Genomic DNA, 19,193 nt, shown 5'->3' on the forward strand with positions numbered 1-19,193 from the left:
GATGTCCAGCTGTGTTGGTCTGCAGGGACAGACCAGCAGGACTACACTGTTTTTCACTACAGACAGGGATTTGCAATATTTCCTTGGGCTGCGCTCAACTCCCCTAAGCAAAGCAAAGCAAGGAAATTCAGGCTGCAGTGGCCAAAGCCTGAGAAGCAGCGCTATAACAAAGCAGTCTTAGGTACAAGATCTGTCCTCTTAGTCTGAACTCCCGTTCCTGCATAATAACACCAGAGGAGCTGGTGGAAGTTGAGGTGAGTCCTGTTAGAGTAATGCAAACACTTTATTACAGCAGAATAAATTCCCAAACCCATTCACCCTGAACTTTGGCAAGAGTCTGGCTCAACAGACCAGCGATGGAGCTTGTCCCAGCCTGGAAACAAAAGCCTAGACTCAAGCACAAGCAGCCCAGTCTCAATTCACAAACTAGAAAGATTTGGCTTGAAATCAGTCACACCAGGCCATGAAGAAAGGCCAGAAGCCAGCACTGTGGTAAAGTTGCCCCAGCATCTCACCTGCCTCAACATCCATTAGCATGGTTTTGAAGGCTGGGATGTAGCTGCTCTCAACTCTCTCCAGCAGCTCCATCATGTTCCTGACCTTCCTCGTTGTCAGCTGGTTGTAAATGCATTCCAGGTCATCACACCTACAGCAACCGAGACACAGAATCACAGAATCAGTTGGTTGGAAGAGACCCTCAAGATCATCGAGTCCAACCATAACCTAACCCCTGGCACTGCCCCGTGTCCCTGAGAATGTCATCTCTGTGACTGTTCAACCCCTCCAGGAATGGTGACTCCACCACTGCCCTGGGCAGCCTGTTCCAATGCTTCACAACCCCTTCTGGGAAGAAATGTTTCCTAATATCCAACCTCAGCCTCCCCTGGCGCAACTTGAGGCCGTTTCCTCTCATCCTGGCGCTTGTTCCTGGGGAGCAGAGCCCGACCCCCCCTGGCTCCAAGCTCCTTTCAGGCAGTGCAGAGATCAGAAGGTCTCCCCTCAGCTCCTGTTCTCCAGCTGAACCCCCCAGGTCCCTCAGCCACTCCCATCACACTTGTGCTCCAGCCCCTCACCAGCTCTATTCCCTTCTCTCAACTCACTCCACTACCTCAAGGTCTTTCTTGGCCTGAGGGGCCCAAAACTGATTTGAGGTTTGGCTTCCCCAGCGCTGAGTACAGTGGGACAGTCATTGCCCTGGGCCTGCTGGCCACACTGTTCTTGATGCACACCAGGATGCTGGTGGCCATGTTACCCACCTACACTGGGCCATCAGCTGTCCCCCAACATCATCTGTTTCCCCTGGGCCTGATTCAGGGCTTCCTCCAGCTACACATGGACTGTGGAAATGGGAGAAAGCTGCATGAGGCACAGACAAACCCTACAGGACAGAAAGTGCTGAGTTCAGCATGACAGCAGCTCTGCTACTGACAGAACATCGCTGAAAAAAAGCCATCGTGTTTCTGCAGGCATTAGCAACAGCTCTCCAGCCAGCAGGGCTTTGCCCCGAGTCAGCCTGAACCAGTACAGCACAAAGGTTTTCAAAGGGCAGGAGGAAATACCACTCCCAGGCTCCTGAGCATCTAAAGCCCCTCTGGCCCTGACAGATGAACAGCAGCCAGCTGAGATGCACCATTTCCAGACAGCCCCCAGCAGGTGTCCATCAGCAATTACTCCTGTGGATGGCTCCTAGTGAACAGTGACGAAAGAGTGCCCAGAGCGGGTGTGGAGTCTCCTTCTCTGAGACATTCGAACCCGCCTGGACCCACCTGTGTGATCTGCTCTGTGACCCTGCGTGAGCAGGGCTTGGACTGGGGGATCTGCAGAGGTCCCTTCAGCCCAACCAGCCTGGGATCCTGTAAAGGGCATTTCTGAAAAAAGTCCCTTGAGGTGTAGCCCCTGTGGTGGGGCTAAGTTAAAACACAGCCAGCTGCCCAGTGACCTCCCAGGCACTTTGCAGATCATGATGATTTTCTGTGCGGGAGCAATTTTCCTTAGTTGAAGCCTACATGAACCCCAAGTGGCCTGTTCTTCTCAACTCATGGAATTAGCAGCTCCACCACCAGCACTCTCCCTCTACACAAAACCAGCACCACAGGGCACCATGCACTGGCCAGGCTGCTCTGGGTACCTGTTCTTCCAGAACTCCAGCTCCACCTTCGGGTTCGGATTGCTGCCTTGCAGGAGAGGCTCTGAAGACTCTTTCTTCAGTGCCTCCTGGATCTGGTGGCTCCAGTCTATGATGGCCGACTCCATGGCATACACCAGAGATTTATCTATCCGTTCCATGCTGTAGTAAACAGAGTACGTGATTAACTTTGTTGATGTGCATTGCTCAGTTGGATCTACTTCCAATGGCCGTGTGGGCAGCTGGATTTTACAGGGTTTCACATTTCAAAACCACAAAACAATCAAACCCCATAAGATTTTGTCACTGGTTTAATATAGGAATTACACTCTGGAGAAAATGGCTGAATGTCTGCAGCAGTGTGGGCAACAACACTGTTCATAAAGTGAATGGTGGAAATGAAGAGCCAGTCGCCACCTCTCTGCACAGCCAGTCATTGTCACATCAGATCCATTCAGGTTCAGGATCTGACCTGGAGACTCACACATCCAGCAAGATTCTCTCTCCCCATACCATTCTCCCTCAAAATATTCTACATCCCTGCAGTCATTAACTCACTTAATTCAGCAAGAAACACCACCAAGTGGGCTGGGAAGCTGAGGACAGGTCACCCCACTGCCTTGGAAGCAGTAACTTCTCACAAAATCCCACCCGCACCACGTCCTGTCTGAGGAGTGATTCATTCCACTGCACCCACACATCTCCTGGGGTTCCACAGGGGCACGCACGCAGCCCAGACACGATGACAACTTGATGTACAAACGCATCTGCTTCTCTGGACCTTCCAGAACCTGTTATTTTGGGGTGGTACTCACGATTTCTCATTTTCCAGATCAATGTCCTCAATTCCCTCTGAGCCAGCTGGGAGAGGCAGCAAGGTCTTGCCGTCTACTTGGCCAACAACTGTGAAAATGGTACTTTTGAGGTTGTGGACATGACGCACGATGTCTTGTGACACCACTTGTGGCCAGCCCTGATGGTTCTTCTTGTTCGTTAGGATGGGCACGATCACCTACAGCGGGAGTCACGGAAGACCAATGGAGAAAAAAGTGCAGCAGGAGACGGACGGGCCACCAGGCTCTGAGGTCTGTGCTTGGCCAAGCCTGGAGACCCATATTCATTGCTGTCTCAAGCAGTTCCCATGTGAAATAGAGGCAGCTGATGATGAATGGGCATCTCTACAGGCCCACTTTATACAGCAGAACACCCTTTTCCCCAAATCCAAGCAGCCAAGGAGGGTGGAAGCCAGTAGGCAAAGTGAGCAGCCCCATCCCCAAGCTCTCCCAGCCTTTCAAGCCCGCAACTGGAGATGGCCCCATGGGCTGCTGTCCCTTGCCCTCACAACTGTCCCCGGTGCTTGGTCCCCATGTCCCTGCCCATGGGCACAGCCGTCAGGCTGCCCTTTGAGCCTGCCAGGGCTGGGCTGAGCTCAGTGTGCTGCAAGGGAAGGTCTGCTGGTACCCCCTGGGATACACTGGTGGTGAGGGTCCCCCAGGTCCCAGCTGCAGCCCACCAAACAGGAGCTTTGCCTTTATCAGCACTTTTACTGACCCGGCAGCATGGGGTTGTGGGGCTGGTCGGGGTTTGCCCAGATTTGAGCTGCTTTTGGCTTGTTTGAGCTGTGACAGCAACACCGTGTCTGTCACCTATCCTGGCTGGCTCTGCACTGGGACCAGCCTGTGGCAACAGCCTAACAAAGCCAGGTTGTCCCTAGTGACAAACAACAGCCCTTTGTGTTACTGGACTCAGGGTGGGGGTAGGGGAAGTGGGGGAGGTGACTAAAGGCATAAAAATAGCTGCAAATGGACATACAATTGAAATGGAATAAAGCAGCTCAGCACCTCCATGGTGCTGTCCCAGGATGCTGAAGACTCTTTGGAACTGTGGCTGGCTCTGTAGACCCGAAGAAGACCCGACCAGCCACCTTCGTGCCCAGGGAGCCGTGGGAAGGGGGAGCACAACCCCAGGGAACACACGGGCAGGTGCTGACGAGTTCACCTTCAGCAGTTTTAGCTGCATTATTAGCAAGATGTGTCTCTATTACTTAAAGCATGTGGACTGCTAATGCCAGTGATGTTGTAACCAGGCAAATGATAGCCGTTCATTTTCTTTCTGACTGTTAAAATGATAACTGGACTCAGGATGAAGCCCCAGCCCACAGAGCAGGTGTGTTCCCTTCGGCACCGCAGGAGTGAAGCAACAAGTGGACAAGGTCACCAGCTGTGACCCCTCACTGAATAAAGACAAAGTGTGGGCAGAGGAACACACGACCCCAACCCCAGGAAATTCAAGACCTTTTTCACCTTCACGCAGACCCACCCCATCTGCCTGACCCAGCACCACCGCTGCTTTTGCCTTCAAGTGAAGCTTGAGAGGAAAATAGGATGAAAACCAGGCACAATCTGCTCCCTGCAGAAATACTGCATGTCTGCACAGGGGAGAGCAAAGCCTGCAAACACGCAGCTGGGACGCACAATCCCGGCTCCCAAAGGCATTCAGAAAACAGGATTTAACAGGATCTGCCAAAGTGTTCCTACCCCACCATCTGCCCATAGCAGACGGTGCTTGCAATGCTATTGGCCAGCCGTGATGCAAAACCACTGTTTGTGCAGACTTCGCAAGACCACGGGGCTCATCAAAACAAAAGCTCCCCGTATAAATAATGTGTTTTCTCACAAAACCAGGATAACCAGTCTGGCAGCCTGCTCTTGGGAATCCAATCTATCAGTCACCATCTTAATATACCAAACATCATGATCAGAGCTTCTCAAATCCAGCAGCTCCTCTGCTTTCCCATTACAGCCTCATTCCTGAGACTTCTCCAGGTGAGGAGCCATCAGGAATAAACCGAAACAACATTGTCTAGTTCAGGCTAATAACACAGCAAAGCAAAAGCACTCGAACCTCTTGACGATCTCTTTAAGAAAACATCAGCCCACCTGAGATAACCCGACACTGAGCTACAGGAGGCTCCTGAACATCACAAAACACTTTTTCACTATGAGAGTAATCGAGCACTGGCCCAGGTTGCTCAAAGAGGTTGTGAAGTCTCCATCCTTAGAGATAATGAAGAGCTACCTGGACATGGCCCTGGGCAACTGGCTCTGGATGGCCCTGCTTGAGCAGGGGTTTGGAGTAGGTGACCTGCAGATGTCCCCTCCAGCACCTGTGGGTACATCAGTCCCACAAGGACCCCACTGATAGACAGAGCTGATGTGGATCAGCATTCAGGTGGTTTATATGAGTTCTAAAGCCGTCCATGGTACTGCAAAGGGCAGAGTTAAGGGTACAAGTGCATCAGCAGAGAAGGGAGGGAGGCCAAGGAGCCTGTCTGTAGGAGGGGACACCTTCCCCGCTGCCATGTGCGAGGGGCACCCGGTACTCATGGGTGCCAGGGCTCCCTCTGCACCTCCGGGGCTGCCCAGGCCTCACAGGATCCCAGCCTGGTTAGGTTGAAGGGATCTCTGCAGATCCCCCAGTCCAAGCCCTGCTCACGCAGGGTCACAGAGCAGATCACACAGGTGGGTCCAGGCGAGTTTCAATGTCTCAGAGAAGGAGACTCCACACCCGCCCTGGGCAGCCTGGGCCAGGCTCTGGCACCTCCCAGCAAACAAATTTCTCCTCATGTTGAGCCTGCCCCCGTGGCCCCTCATCCTCACCTCCTCCACGAGGGCGGCAAAGTGCCGCAGGGCATCGGCGGGCAGGTCCCCGCAGAGCAGCTCCCCGGGGCCGGCGCCGGGGGCCCGCAGGAAGAACAGCCCCTTGCGGCGGGCGGCGGGGGGCGGCGGGGGCGGCCCCAGCTCCAGCTCCCCGGCCGGGCCCCGCCAGAGCAGCAGCGCCGGCCCCGCCGGCCCCGCCAGGAAGCTCCGCAGCAGCGGCCCCGCCGCCTCCCCGCCTGCCCAGCGCTCCCAGCGCTCCGCCGGCACCCCCAGCCCCCGCGCCGCGCACCGGCACAGCCGCTCGGCGCCGGGCACCGGCTCCACCGCCTGCTCCATCCGGCCGGCACCGGCGGGTGTTTGCGGGGAAGAGCCGCGTTGCCCGGGGGAAGGGACACTGCGAGGAGCCGGGGGCGGGCCGGGGCGGGACCCAGCTCGCCTGGGAGACGCAGCTGCCCCGGGCAACCACGGCTATCAACACAAGCTGGGGATGGAGGGCCTGAGAGCAGCCCTGCGAAGGACTTGGGGGTGCTGGGGGATGCTCCCTCTGGGGGGGGTCTGGATACCACTGGATCCACCTGGGCACCCCCAAAGTGGCTTTTTAGCACTTATTTTTCTCCTGAAAAAGCAAACACAGTGGGGCTTTCTCCCACCTGGTTTGGCCTTTAGGAAGGGAAGAGCAGAAGAAGGGGCCTTGGGGACTAGAACCACTACGCAAACATTTGATTAGGGAGACAGGAGCTAGAGATTTGTCTGTCACTGTGGAAGAGGTGACAGCGGTGTGATCTTTGCCTCCAGACTAATCCCAAAAATATGCCCAAGCTAGAAATGGGTCAAATGGGGAAAAGGAATGGGCCTGGACCACAATGGCAAACTGATTGTTCAGATCTCCCAGGAAAAGGGGGGTACCGATATTTGTTGGTATTAACTGATGTTTTTTCAGGTTGGCCAGAAGCGTTCCCTACCAGGACAGCAAAAGCTTAGGAGGTGACTACAACATTGATACACAAAATAATACCAAGGCTTGGAGGCCCAGCTGTTAGATCCTCTGATTGAGGGCCACATTTTACTGACGAGTATGTGAAGTCTTTTGCAGAAAACTTTGAAACCATAATAGGAAGGTCCATTTCAAGACCCCCTGACTGCTACCAATATCGGAGAACAGAATGCCTGGATTCGCCATTCTAGAGTGAAGAAAGCCTGCGAAACACCACGGAGGGTAACCCGGGCGCAACCTGGAAAACTCTGTTTTTCACAGTCACCTTTTGGTCCTTCTGGGGGACCAGCCTGGGTGGTGATTCCCGCATTGGGAAGAAGAAACCCAAAAGAACAAACAAGTAGAATTTCTGGTAGATATGGGGGCAACACTAATGAAAACCTGGACAGAAGAAACTTCAACCCCATGACGGGAGGGGCCTTTTTCTTGTTTTGTTAACTACAGAAACAGCTGTTTGGAGGGCAGAGAAAAGATGGACAGACGTCTCTCAAGCTAAAGGACCCCTGACGGAAGAAAGAACCTTGAAAGTATCTCAAGAACCAGGCAAACTGAAATTGAAGTTGACTCGGGGTTGTAAATGGACTGTGGTATAAGCATATCCACAAAGGGAACTTACCAACAGGATTGTGTAAGAAATGTCTAAGAACACAAGATCAGGAAACCAGAGCTCGGTTGAGGATTCCAGTTGCCACTGGAAGAATAGAAAAAAAATAGCCAAGAATGGTGGGAGGTATTTACTGAAGGGGTGAATGGGAATTTAGAGAGTCCACCAGTGATGAAAAGAATAGAGTGCAGACAGAGAAATCAAATTCCGTGTTGCTCCTGTTGTTCCTAGGAAGTGAAGGCCAAGAGTTGGGAAACGATAATCGCCACGCTAACGACAAAAACAGGAAAGGCGGGGACACGGCCCTCGCTGCCGAGAAGACGACGAACTCGGCTGCGGCTGCAACCTGCTCGGCCAGAGAGCGTGGAAACCTGGACCTGATCCTCTTGCCAGGAGCGGTGACTTATTCTTCCCAACTTAGCCTGGCTAATCCCTGTACCAAGTGCTACGAGCGTGTGAGAATAGGAAGACTAACCCAGTATGTTCTACATTATCACACTCGTATTAATTCTGGATGTTATGATAGAACAAAATTGGAGAAGTGTGAAATCCAAGGGCAGAAATTATGGGTAGCAACTAACCTAGAGAAAGGTGGACTCGCTGTAGGCTCTGCCTCCTGCCCTAGGGGAGAACAGAGGATCTGTTTTACACAAGCTGGTAGGAGGGGCTATTCAGATGGAGGGGGAGTGCAAGACAAAACTTGAAACAGAGAGGAGTTTAATAAATGCCCCATAGGAGGAATGCAAACTTGGAAAGATGGTGAATGGCCTGCACAAAGAATATTTGAATACTAGGATCCAGCCACATGGGCCCAAGATGGAAACTGGGGATCCCGTACCCCTATATATATGCTAAACCAAATTATTCGGTTGCAAGCAGTGGTTGAAATAATAAGCAACCAGACGGCTGAGGCACCGAATCTCATAGCGAGACAATTGTCTCAGACCAGAGCTGCAGTGTACCAAAATCAGGGAGCGTGAGATTGGCTTTCAGCTGAAGAGAGGGGGGCGTCTGTGGGAAACTGAATACTTCGGAGTGTTGTTTGGAAAGAGATAACGATGGGGAAGCCATAATGAAAATAGCAGAGGAGATAAAACGCGTTGCACATGTACCAGTACAGAAGTGGAATTCTATACTTACTAGCCATTGGTGGGGTAACTTATTTGGGGGAGCCTGGTGGAAGAAAATAGGCTTCATGATAGTATGTGCATTTCTGGGTTTACTGTTTGTGCCACGTATGACCCCGTGCTTTGTTCGGTTAATACATTCAGTAGTCCAAGCCATGCAAATCTCAGGCACGCCTATAGATCCTGAAATGGCAGCAAAAGGAACGGGGTATAAACTAATGATTTTGAAAGATAACACCAAACTGGACCTGGCCATCGCACTGGGAAGAAGAAACCCAAAAGGAAAGCGCTAGGAACTGCAGTGAGCGGGGTCACCACGCCAAAGAGCGCGAGCTCCCGCTGCAGCCCAACAGATGCCATTGCTGCCGGGGCACCAGCCACCCGGTCATCAGCTGCCCCAGAAGAGCAACACGAATGTTTTGTTCAACATGAGAATTTGTTTGTTCTTTGAGGGAGAAAGATAAGTCTTCTCCTGTCGAAGCAGCCTTCTTACTTGTGGTCCGAGAAAAGGTTAAATAGGGAATCATCATGTTAGTACAAGAATTTACTAACCTTCCCGAAAAGGGGGGAACTGACAGAGGGAACTAACTAACTAACTAACCCATTATGTTAAGAAAAAACAGAACCTCGTCGAATGCCAAGGTAAGAGGTTTTACAGCACCTAGATGTAAACTTGAGAAGACGAGATAACGAAGATTTACAGCAAAAGGGGGGAACCAGTCTGATTTCAATCGACTTGGCAGCTTGGGTTCCAGTCCACTCAACATAATGAGCCAAAGGTAAAGAGGTCACTGTGACGAGGCTGAAGGAGCCTTCATCCAAAGACCCTCCTCAAGACCACCAGATGGCACTGCGCAGGTGCAACAGGGAGGGGTCAAGGAGGAGACTATGGAAATGATCACCTGGGACTCATTTTAAGAAGAAGCGGGAAAGGTTATGAATATGTAGAGGCGTTCCTGGGGTCATTATGAATACGTAACACCTTACTGTATTAAACACACCTCATTCAGCTTCTTTGGGGAACTGAGAACTTGCTGAGCTGACACCAAGTCCTGCTGTGTCCCTGTCACCCGCAGAGTGCCCGCATCCTCCCCACGGTAGCGGGCATTGTGACAAAGGTTCTATGTCAGCTGGGTGTGGCAGCCGAGCGCCCCCTAGGGGAGGGGGAGCCTGTCAGCCCCGGGCCTGTCACTGCCTGCTGTCCCCCCTGTCAGCAGCGAGGCCTCGGAAAAGTTTCCAAAACATCCCCAGACTTGGGTCCAGCGTGGCCAAAAGTCTCCAAGAGACAAGTCGGAAAGAAGGATATGGAACAAAGGGAGAAAGCGAAGGGAGCAAGCCAAAGGGAGGGAAGAGGAAAATCTAGTGCCGGGCTGCAGGACTGAAATGGAGGAATGGAAAGACAAAAGCCAGGAAGCAGGAGAGTTTGAGAAAAGGAGAGAGGAAAGAAGAGACATGCAGCCAGACGAGGGGTCAGTGAGAGAGGCTGGCACAGAGAACAGGATGAGAAGGAAATAAGGCAAGGCTGGGCCAAAGGACGTTTCCTTGCTTTATATTTTCTACCACATTCATCTGGAGACGAGCAGGGAAGCCATCAGACCTGATGGATTAGGCCCAAACAAAAACCCCGGCTACTTGAGACACTTAGACTAAGCCTAAAATGCAAAGATCTCTCCATAAGGATGGGTTTTATACTCTACTTCCACAATCTGCTGGCAGTACAAAAGAATAAGCGGCAGATCTACTTAGGCTGAGTCACGGTGGTTTTGTGCAGAAGGATGTGGAACAAAGGGAGAAAGCAAAGGGAGCAGGACAAAGGGAGGGAAGAGGAAAAACTAGTGCTGAGCTGCAGGACTGAAATGGAGGAGGTTTTGCATTTTCTTATGATACAGTTGTATAGGTGGCTTCAAGCCTAGACAACACGATTTCACGTTTTTCTTCTGGAGTTATGCATTTGCTGTTCTTTCTTTCTTCTTGTTCTTCTAGCAGGATCATTTTATCTGAGCATGGCAGTGGCCCTAAAGGCACTTGCTTTGATAGAGCTGTCCAATAAGGTGTTGAACAAGTCCTCGCAGACACGCAATGATGTAGCACGCTATAGAAATCAGTGCTTCTGTTACTTCGATTAAAGAAGTAATTTCTCTCAATATTCCAAACCAAGATTCTAACAATCCCATGAGTGGACTATCTACACCTGAATTCTCAGCCAATTCTTCTGCTGAAGCTGTGGTTAGACATATATCACCTTTTTCTGCCAACATCGTATCGGGGACCATGTTATTTTCCCATGCCATTCTACTAGTAGCATCTAATTGTTTGGTGATTCATTTAACTGCTTGTCTAGTATAACTTATAAATAAATGTTATTTATCCCGTCTACATTCTTGTTTGTAGTTACCTACCAAAACAAAAAGGACTCAGAACCCGCAGCTAACTTGACTTCTTGCTTTGTGTTCCTTGGGGACTCCTCTGGGGACCCCAATCTAATTGAAATAAACCCTGTCATCAGAGGAAAGCCCTAAACTCCTTTTTCTGTTGCCCTGATGGATCACAGTGTTCAAATGCCAGGGTAAAAGGAATTTCCAATTGTACGACGTCACAGGTACCTTCCCAGTGGGGGATAAAATGGAATGAAGTGTCATCTTCCCACAGTACCACCAAAGATCCACTCAAGAAGCATTTGAGGACATATGAGGACCAACTTCCCGTGTCTCTGCACACCTACTCATGTTCCTAGGAACTTGGTATCATTCCTGCCGCGTCGTGAGAGACAGGCAGTATGATTTTCAATTATTCCTGAAAATGCCAGGGGGATTTTGATATTTTTCCCTGCAAAGCTGGAAACAGTAGGGAGAGAGTATGACACGACTTATTTCTCCATGCCGCAGAGTCTTGGCATAAGGCTAAGACGCACTCCATCCCCTGTCAATCTTCGCTCCACCCCAGAGGGAAGGGTACCACTTGGGCCACAGGCCTTCCTGCTGCACAGGCATAGCAATTGCTCGTTTAGGCTTTGCACCATATATTTGATCCATTCTACCCAGGCATTTGTACCTCCATATATTTTGAACCTTCCCAGGGCATCTTTTCTACTAATGTCTATTTGTGATCCATAAACCCCACTTACTGAATCATCTGCTCTCTGTCTTGCAATTAGCAAAGGGTTGCACTGCAGAGACTCACATCCTGGGAGAGACTGTCCTTTAGATAGGGTCATTTTTCTTTGCAACTCTATAACCGTTCATTGCTCACTGTCCATCCCCTAAACTCTGTGCTCCAAATAACACTGTACCAGGAGGGGCAATGAGAGCACAGGCGGCGGCCTTCCCCGGCCCCAACCACCGCCTGCCCGCCCCAGTCCGCCGCAGCGAGCCCGGCCGCCCATCCCCGCCCAGAGTTCCTCCCCACCCCCCGCCCCGGCCTTTCGCCAGCGAGTTCGCCTCCTCCCCGGGAAGCCGGGGCGTCCCTGCCGGCTCCGTGCCCGGGGTGGACGGGGGTGGACGGCGGGGGGGGTGGACGGCGGGGGGGGTGGACGGCGGGGGGGGTGGACGGCGGGGGGGGTGGACGGCGGGGGGGGGGGGCACGCGGGCGTCCCGCGGTTTCTCAGCCCCGCTGTCGGAGGCCTGACCCCCTCACCTGCCCGTGCTGCCGCCTCCCGCGCTTCTTCCTCGGTGGCTCGCTCGCTCGGTCCCTCGGCCCGCTGCCCGCCCCGGCCGCGGGCTGAAGAAGAAACCGACCCCGCCAGCGGCTTTGCCTCCCCCCGGGGAGGCATAGAGACACCGCGTCCCCGTCCCCGTCTCCCCGTCCCGGCCCGCCTGCCTCCCTGCCTACCCGCGCGCGGGGTTCCTCGGCCGATCGGCAAGACGCTCCCGCGCTGGCCTCCCCGCGACCGCCCGCCCGACGGGCTTGACTCCGAGCGACTGACCGTTGGGCACCTGGCGGGGGGCAGGGGGCCGGTTGCCGGGCGGCGGGGAGAGCGCGCATGCGCGGCGCGCGCAGTTGCCGACCCCCTCCGGCCCTTCCCGCGGGTGGGCCGGAGGGGGCGGGGGGCAAGGCGAGGGCGGGAGAGACCGCGCTTTGGGGTGCGGGCGGGGGGGGGTGTTTGTGCTCGCCGTGCAGTCTGAGCCGGAACACGAAGTGAAATTATACGGCGGCGGCGGCGGCGGCAGGTGCGGGTGGGGGGCACGACGACACCACCACGACCCCGCCGCCCCTGCCGAAATAAACCCCCACCAAAAAAAAAAAAAAACACCGCCACGAAACCCGCATCCCCACGCCACGCGCGAGCCCCGAAACTCCAGACACGGACTCGCCGAGCGTGTGCACGGATCGCGAGGGTCGAAAAGCTCGACTCGTAGAGTCGCGTACACTGTCCCGCAGCGGTCCGGTCCGGTTCGGTTCGGTTCGGTTCAGTTCAGGCCTTTCCCGCCGGTCCGGTGCGGTCCGGTCCGGTTCAGTCCTTGCCCGCCGGTCCCACTTACTTAGACTAAGCCTAAAATGCAAAGATCTCTCCATAAGGATGGGTTTTATACTCTACTTCCACAATCTGCTGGCAGTACAAAAGAATAAGCGGCAGATCTACTTAGGCTGAGTCACGGTGCTTTGCTCCTAAGACCATGCATACCATGGGAATATTTCAGCTGCATGTCCCACCCCAACCCCAGAGAGCAAGAGCTCCAGGAACAGGTGGAGAAACAGGGAAGAACACTGCAGTGCTTCTGAGAAATAAAGCAAGGACAGAAAGGCAGACGGGCATGCTGTGGAACCTTCTCCTTACCCGACTGTGCTGCTGCCACTCACTTAATGACACTGTAGAGCAAGTGCTTTTAGCACCTTTTTTGTGTTTCACGTTCCAGGAACCCTTCCCCTGGAGGTCCAGCTGCTGAGGTGGAGACTCAGGACCTGGACCCCATGGCTTCGGGGCAGAGGCTCTGATGGAGAGGAGAGGAGACCAGGGGTTGCACTGGGAAATGTGTCTGCACTGCAGGGGATGTGAGAGAGGTTCCGAAATCCTGTCCCCAGCATTTCTGGTAGCAGTTAACTCTTCCTGCCCATGCCTGTGCTCCTGCAGCTGTGTCTCTGTCCCTGGGTCTGCTCCCTGTCAGTGTCACAGACCCCGTCCCACCCGCTGTGTGCTCAGCTCTGTCCTGCTCACACCGCCTGGCACTGCCCAGGGGCAGCTCTGTGTGTGCAGGGGCTCAGGAGCAGCTCAGACAAGTCCTAACGAGAACTGGGGTCTCAGTGTCTTCTCCAAAGAGAGAAATAAATCCCCATCTCCCACTGCACACCCAGACAACCAAGAGTGGAAAACTGAAAGCACAGACTCCTGCCCTTGCAGCTGTTCCTGTCTTGATGTCGTTGTTCAGAAGGACCCTCTGCCATGTCTGTGGAGTTGATCTGGAGCTCTGAGCAGCCCTGACCCACACAGCACCCTCCAACCCCACAAGGTCCCTGCCTGCCCTGCTGGGGGTCGCTCCTTCCACCCACAGCTGCTGCCATGGGATCTCCCCGGGCAGGCTGAGCGCTGACCCTGGCAGGCGGCAGAGTCCCTGCCCTGGCACAGCCCTGGGGTGCAGGGACCCTGCTCTGCAGGACAGCCCTGGGCACCCCTGGGTGCTCACCCGGCTTCACAGCTGTTCAAAATTGAGGTGCAAGATCCCCCACCTTACAGATCCCACAAGCTGTGCCTGTGCCAGTTTTAGGAGATGCCTCCAGGAGCTACAGCTGCATTGCCCTGCACCCAGACACTTACCATGGCAAGGGCTGCAAAGGTTTCTCCTCCAGTGAGCTCTCAGTCATCCTCCAAATCCTGACCACCTTTAATCTCTCTCTGCCTTGCTCGTCTCCCTGAGATCCCCAGGCAGAGCCCCCAGCCCTGCTGCGTGTGCAGAGGAGCTGCTCCTGGGCAGAGCTGTCTCTCTGCAGCGCTGCCGCTTGCCAGGAGCTCCCTGTGTCCCAGATGACACTTCATTCCATTTTATCCCCCACTGGGAAGGTACCTGTGACGTCGTACAATTGGAAATTCCTTTTACCCTGGCATTTGAACACTGTGATCCATCAGGGCAACAGAAAAAGGAGTTGAGGGCTTTCCTCTGATGACAGGGTTTATTTCAATTAGATTGGGGTCCCCAGAGGAGTCCCCAAGGAACACAAAGCAAGAAGTCAAGTTAGCTGCGGGTTCTGAGTCCTTTTTGTTTTGGTAGGTAACTACAAACAAGAATGTAGACGGGATAAATAACATTTATTTATAAGTTATACTAGACAAGCAGTTAAATGAATCACCAAGCAATTAGATGCTACTAGTAGAATGGCATGGGAAAATAACATGGTCCCAGATACGATGTTGGCAGAAAAAGGTGATATATGTCTAACCACAGCTTCAGCAGAAGAATTGGCTGAGAATTCAGGTGTAGATAGTCCACTCATGGGATTGTTAGAATCTTGGTTTGGAATATTGAGAGAAATTACTTCTTTAATCGAAGTAACAGAAGCACTGATTTCTATAGCGTGCTACATCATTGCGTGTCTGCGAGGACTTGTTCAACACCTTATTGGACAGCTCTATCAAAGCAAGTGCCTTTAGGGCCACTGCCATGCTCAGATAAAATGATCCTGCTAAAAGAACAAGAAGAAAGAAAGAACAGCAAATGCATAACTCCAGAAGAAAAACGTGAAATCGTGTTGTCTAGGCTTGAAGCCACCTATACAACTGTATCATAAGAAAATGCAAAACCTCCTCCATTTCAGTCCTGCAGCTCAGCACTAGTTTTTCCTCTTCCCTCCCTTTGTCCTGCTCCCTTTGCTTTCTCCCTTTGTTCCACATCCTTCTGCACAAAACCACCGTGACTCAGCCTAAGTAGATCTGCCGCTTATTCTTTGGTACTGCCAGCAGATTGTGGAAGTAGAGTATAAAACCCATCCTTATGGAGAGATCTTTGCATTTTAGGCTTAGTCTAAGTGTCTCAAGTAGCCGGGGTTTTTGTTTGGGCCTAATCCATCAGGTCTGATGGCTTCCCTGCTCGTCTCCAGATGAATGTGGTAGAAAATATAAAGCAAGGAAACGTCCTTTGGCCCAGCCTTGCCTTATTTCCTTCTCATCCTGTTCTCTGTGCCAGCCTCTCTCACTAAGCCCTCGTCTGGCTGCATGTCTCTTCTTTCCTCTCTCCTTTTCTCAAACTCTCCTGCTTCCTGGCTTTTGTCTTTCCATTCCTCCATTTCAGTCCTGCAGCCCGGCACTAGATTTTCCTCTTCCCTCCCTTTGGCTTGCTCTCTTCGCTTTCTCCCTTTGTTCCATATCCTTCTTTCCGACTTGTCTCTTGGAGACTTTTGGCCACGCTGGACCCAAGTCTGGGGATGTTTTGGAAACTTTTCCGAGGCCTCGCTGCTGACAGGGGGGACAGCAGGCAGTGACAGGCCCGGGGCTGACAGGCTCCCCCTCCCCTAGGGGGCGCTCGGCTGCCACACCCAGCTGACATAGAACCTTTGTCACAGTGCCCGCTACCGTGGTGAGGATGCGGGCACTCTGCGGGTGACAGGGACACAGCAGGACTTGGTGTCAGCTCAGCAATTGCTCAGTTCCCCAAAGAAGCTGAATGAGGTGTGTTTAATACAGTAAGGTGTTACGTATTCATAATGACCCCAGGAACGCCTCTACATATTCATAACCTTTCCCGCTTCTTCTTAAAATGAGTCCCAGGTGATCATTTCCATAGTCTCCTCCTTGACCCCTCCCTGTTGCACCTGCGCAGTGCCATCTGGTGGTCTTGAGGAGGGTCTTTGGATGAAGGCTCCTTCAGCCTCGTCACAGTGACCTCTTTACCTTTGGCTCATTATGTTGAGTGGACTGGAACCCAAGCTGCCAAGTCGATTGAAATCAGACTGGTTCCCCCCTTTTGCTGTAAATCTTCGTTATCTCGTCTTCTCAAGTTTACATCTAGGTGCTGTAAAACCTCTTAACTTGGCATTCGACGAGGTTCTGTTTTTTCTTAACATAATGGGTTAGTTAGTTAGTTAGTTCCCTCTGTCAGTTCCCCCCTTTTCGGGAAGGTTAGTAAATTCTTGTACTAACATGATGATTCCCTATTTAACCTTTTCTCGGACCACAAGTAAGAAGGGTGCTTCGACAGGAGAAGACTTATCTTTCTCCCTCAAAGAACAAACAAATTCTCATGTTGAACAAAACATTCGTGTTGCTCTTCTGGGGCAGCTGATGACCGGGTGGCTGGTGCCCCGGCAGCAATGGCATCTGTTGGGCTGCAGCGGGAGCTCGCGCTCTTTGGCGTGGTGACCCCGCTCACTGCAGTTCCTAGCGCTTTCCTTTTGGGTTTCTTCTTCCCAGTGCGATGGCCAGGTCCAGTTTGGTGTTATCTTTCAAAATCATTAGTTTATACCCCGTTCCTTTTGCTGCCATTTCAGGATCTATAGGCGTGCCTGAGATTTGCATGGCTTGGACTACTGAATGTATTAACCGAACAAAGCACGGGGTCATACGTGGCACAAACAGTAAACCCAGAAATGCACATACTATCATGAAGCCTATTTTCTTCCACCAGGCTCCCCCAAATAAGTTACCCCACCAATGGCTAGTAAGTATAGAATTCCACTTCTGTACTGGTACATGTGCAACGCGTTTTATCTCCTCTGCTATTTTCATTATGGCTTCCCCATCGTTATCTCTTTCCAAACAACACTCCGAAGTATTCAGTTTCCCACAGACGCCCCCCTCTCTTCAGCTAAAAGCCAATCTCACGCTCCCTGATTTTGGTACACTGCAGCTCTGGTCTGAGACAATTGTCTCGCTATGAGATTCGGTGCCTCAGCCGTCTGGTTGCTTATTATTTCAACCACTGCTTGCAACCGAATAATTTAGTTTAGCATATATATAGGGGTACGGGATCCCCAGTTTCCATCTTGGGCCCATGTGGCTGGATCCTAGTATTCAAATATTCTTTGTGCAGGCCATTCACCATCTTTCCAAGTTTGCATTCCTCCTATGGGGCATTTATTAAACTCCTCTCTGTTTCAAGTTTTGTCTTGCACTCCCCCTCCATCTGAATAGCCCCTCCTACCAGCTTGTGTAAAACAGATCCTCTGTTCTCCCCTAGGGCAGGAGGCAGAGCCTACAGCGAGTCCACCTTTCTCTAGGTTAGTTGCTACCCATAATTTCTGCCCTTGGATTTCACACTTCTCCAATTTTGTTCTGTCATAACATCCAGAATTAATACGAGTGTGATAATGTAGAACATACTGGGTTAGTCTTCCTATTCTCACACGCTCGTAGCACTTGGTACAGGGATTAGCCAGGCTAAGTTGGGAAGAATAAGTCACCGCTCCTGGCAAGAGGATCAGGTCCAGGTTTCCACGCTCTCTGGCCGAGCAGGTTGCAGCCGCAGCCGAGTTCGTCGTCTTCTCGGCAGCGAGGGCCGTGTCCCCGCCTTTCCTGTTTTTGTCGTTAGCGTGGCGATTATCGTTTCCCAACTCTTGGCCTTCACTTCCTAGGAACAACAGGAGCAACACGGAATTTGATTTCTCTGTCTGCACTCTATTCTTTTCATCACTGGTGGACTCTCTAAATTCCCATTCACCCCTTCAGTAAATACCTCCCACCATTCTTGGCTATTTTTTTTCTATTCTTCCAGTGGCAACTGGAATCCTCAACCGAGCTCTGGTTTCCTGATCTTCTATTCTTAGACATTTCTTACACAATCCTGTCGGTAAGTTCCCTTTGTGGATATGCTTATACCACAGTCCATTTACAACCCCGAGTCAACTTCAATTTCAGTTTGCCCGGTTCTTGAGATACTTTCAAGGTTCTTTCTTCCGTCAGGGGTCCTTTAGCTTGAGAGACGTGTGTCCATCTTTTCTCTGCCCTCCAAACAGCTGGTTATGTAGTTAACAAAACAAGAAAAAGGCCATGAGGAAAGAAAGGGAAAAGGGAAAAGGGGCGAGATCCTCGTGATCTCCCACTTTTATATGAAGTATTCACGTGAACAGAATGTTATTCACCATTGGTCAGTCGCTCAGTCATCAGTTTTCTCATTGCCCCCCTCGCGAGATGTCCATCCGTGCTTATCAATAAGTTTGCATTCCCTTGCTGGGTTTAACCAAAACATGTGTTGGGTTCTCCAGGAAAATGCAGTTGACATGAAGGCTTTAGCTGACAGGCAAATTCACTAAAAGAGAAACTTGTTTTTAACAAAACCAGGACATAAACGTAGCAATGGAATGAAAACTTATTGATAAGCACGGATGGACATCTCACGAGAGGGGCAACGAGAAACTGATGACCAACTGTGTATAACATTCCATTCACGTGAATACTTCATATAAAAGCGGGAGATCACGAGGATCTCGTCCCTTTTCCTTCCCTTTTGCCTTTTTCCTTCCCTTCTGCTCATGGCCGACATCAGGAGAGGACCTTGCTGGTCGTCCCTGCGAACTGAGGCCAGTGAGAGACTGAATCCAGCTCCGGTTGGCTACAGAGTCCAATCCAGGACTTTGGGTGCTGGCTCTGCAGTTGCTGAGACTTTCAAGATTGGTTTTGTATATTTGTGTTATTTTCTCTGTTCTTATCAGTAGCATTAGTAAAACATCTTTAACTTTTCCAACTCTCTTCTCTCTGTCCTTCTTTCCCTCTCAATCACCTGTGCTGAGTGGGAAGGGGGGAGAGGGAGGGGCAAAAGGGGGA

At 51.9% G+C, this 19,193-nt stretch overlaps 1 pseudogene; it reads right to left on the minus strand.

Annotated features, from left to right (window-relative positions):
- The window catches only part of LOC136112251 (dynein axonemal heavy chain 9-like), a 79,875-nt pseudogene extending 67,317 nt beyond the window's left edge, over window positions 1–12,558 (minus strand).
- Window positions 12,559–19,193: the final 6,635 nt, after the last annotated feature.

Source organism: Patagioenas fasciata, chromosome 26 (assembly GCF_037038585.1).
Source record: "Patagioenas fasciata isolate bPatFas1 chromosome 26, bPatFas1.hap1, whole genome shotgun sequence".
Taxonomy (NCBI): domain Eukaryota; kingdom Metazoa; phylum Chordata; class Aves; order Columbiformes; family Columbidae; genus Patagioenas; species Patagioenas fasciata.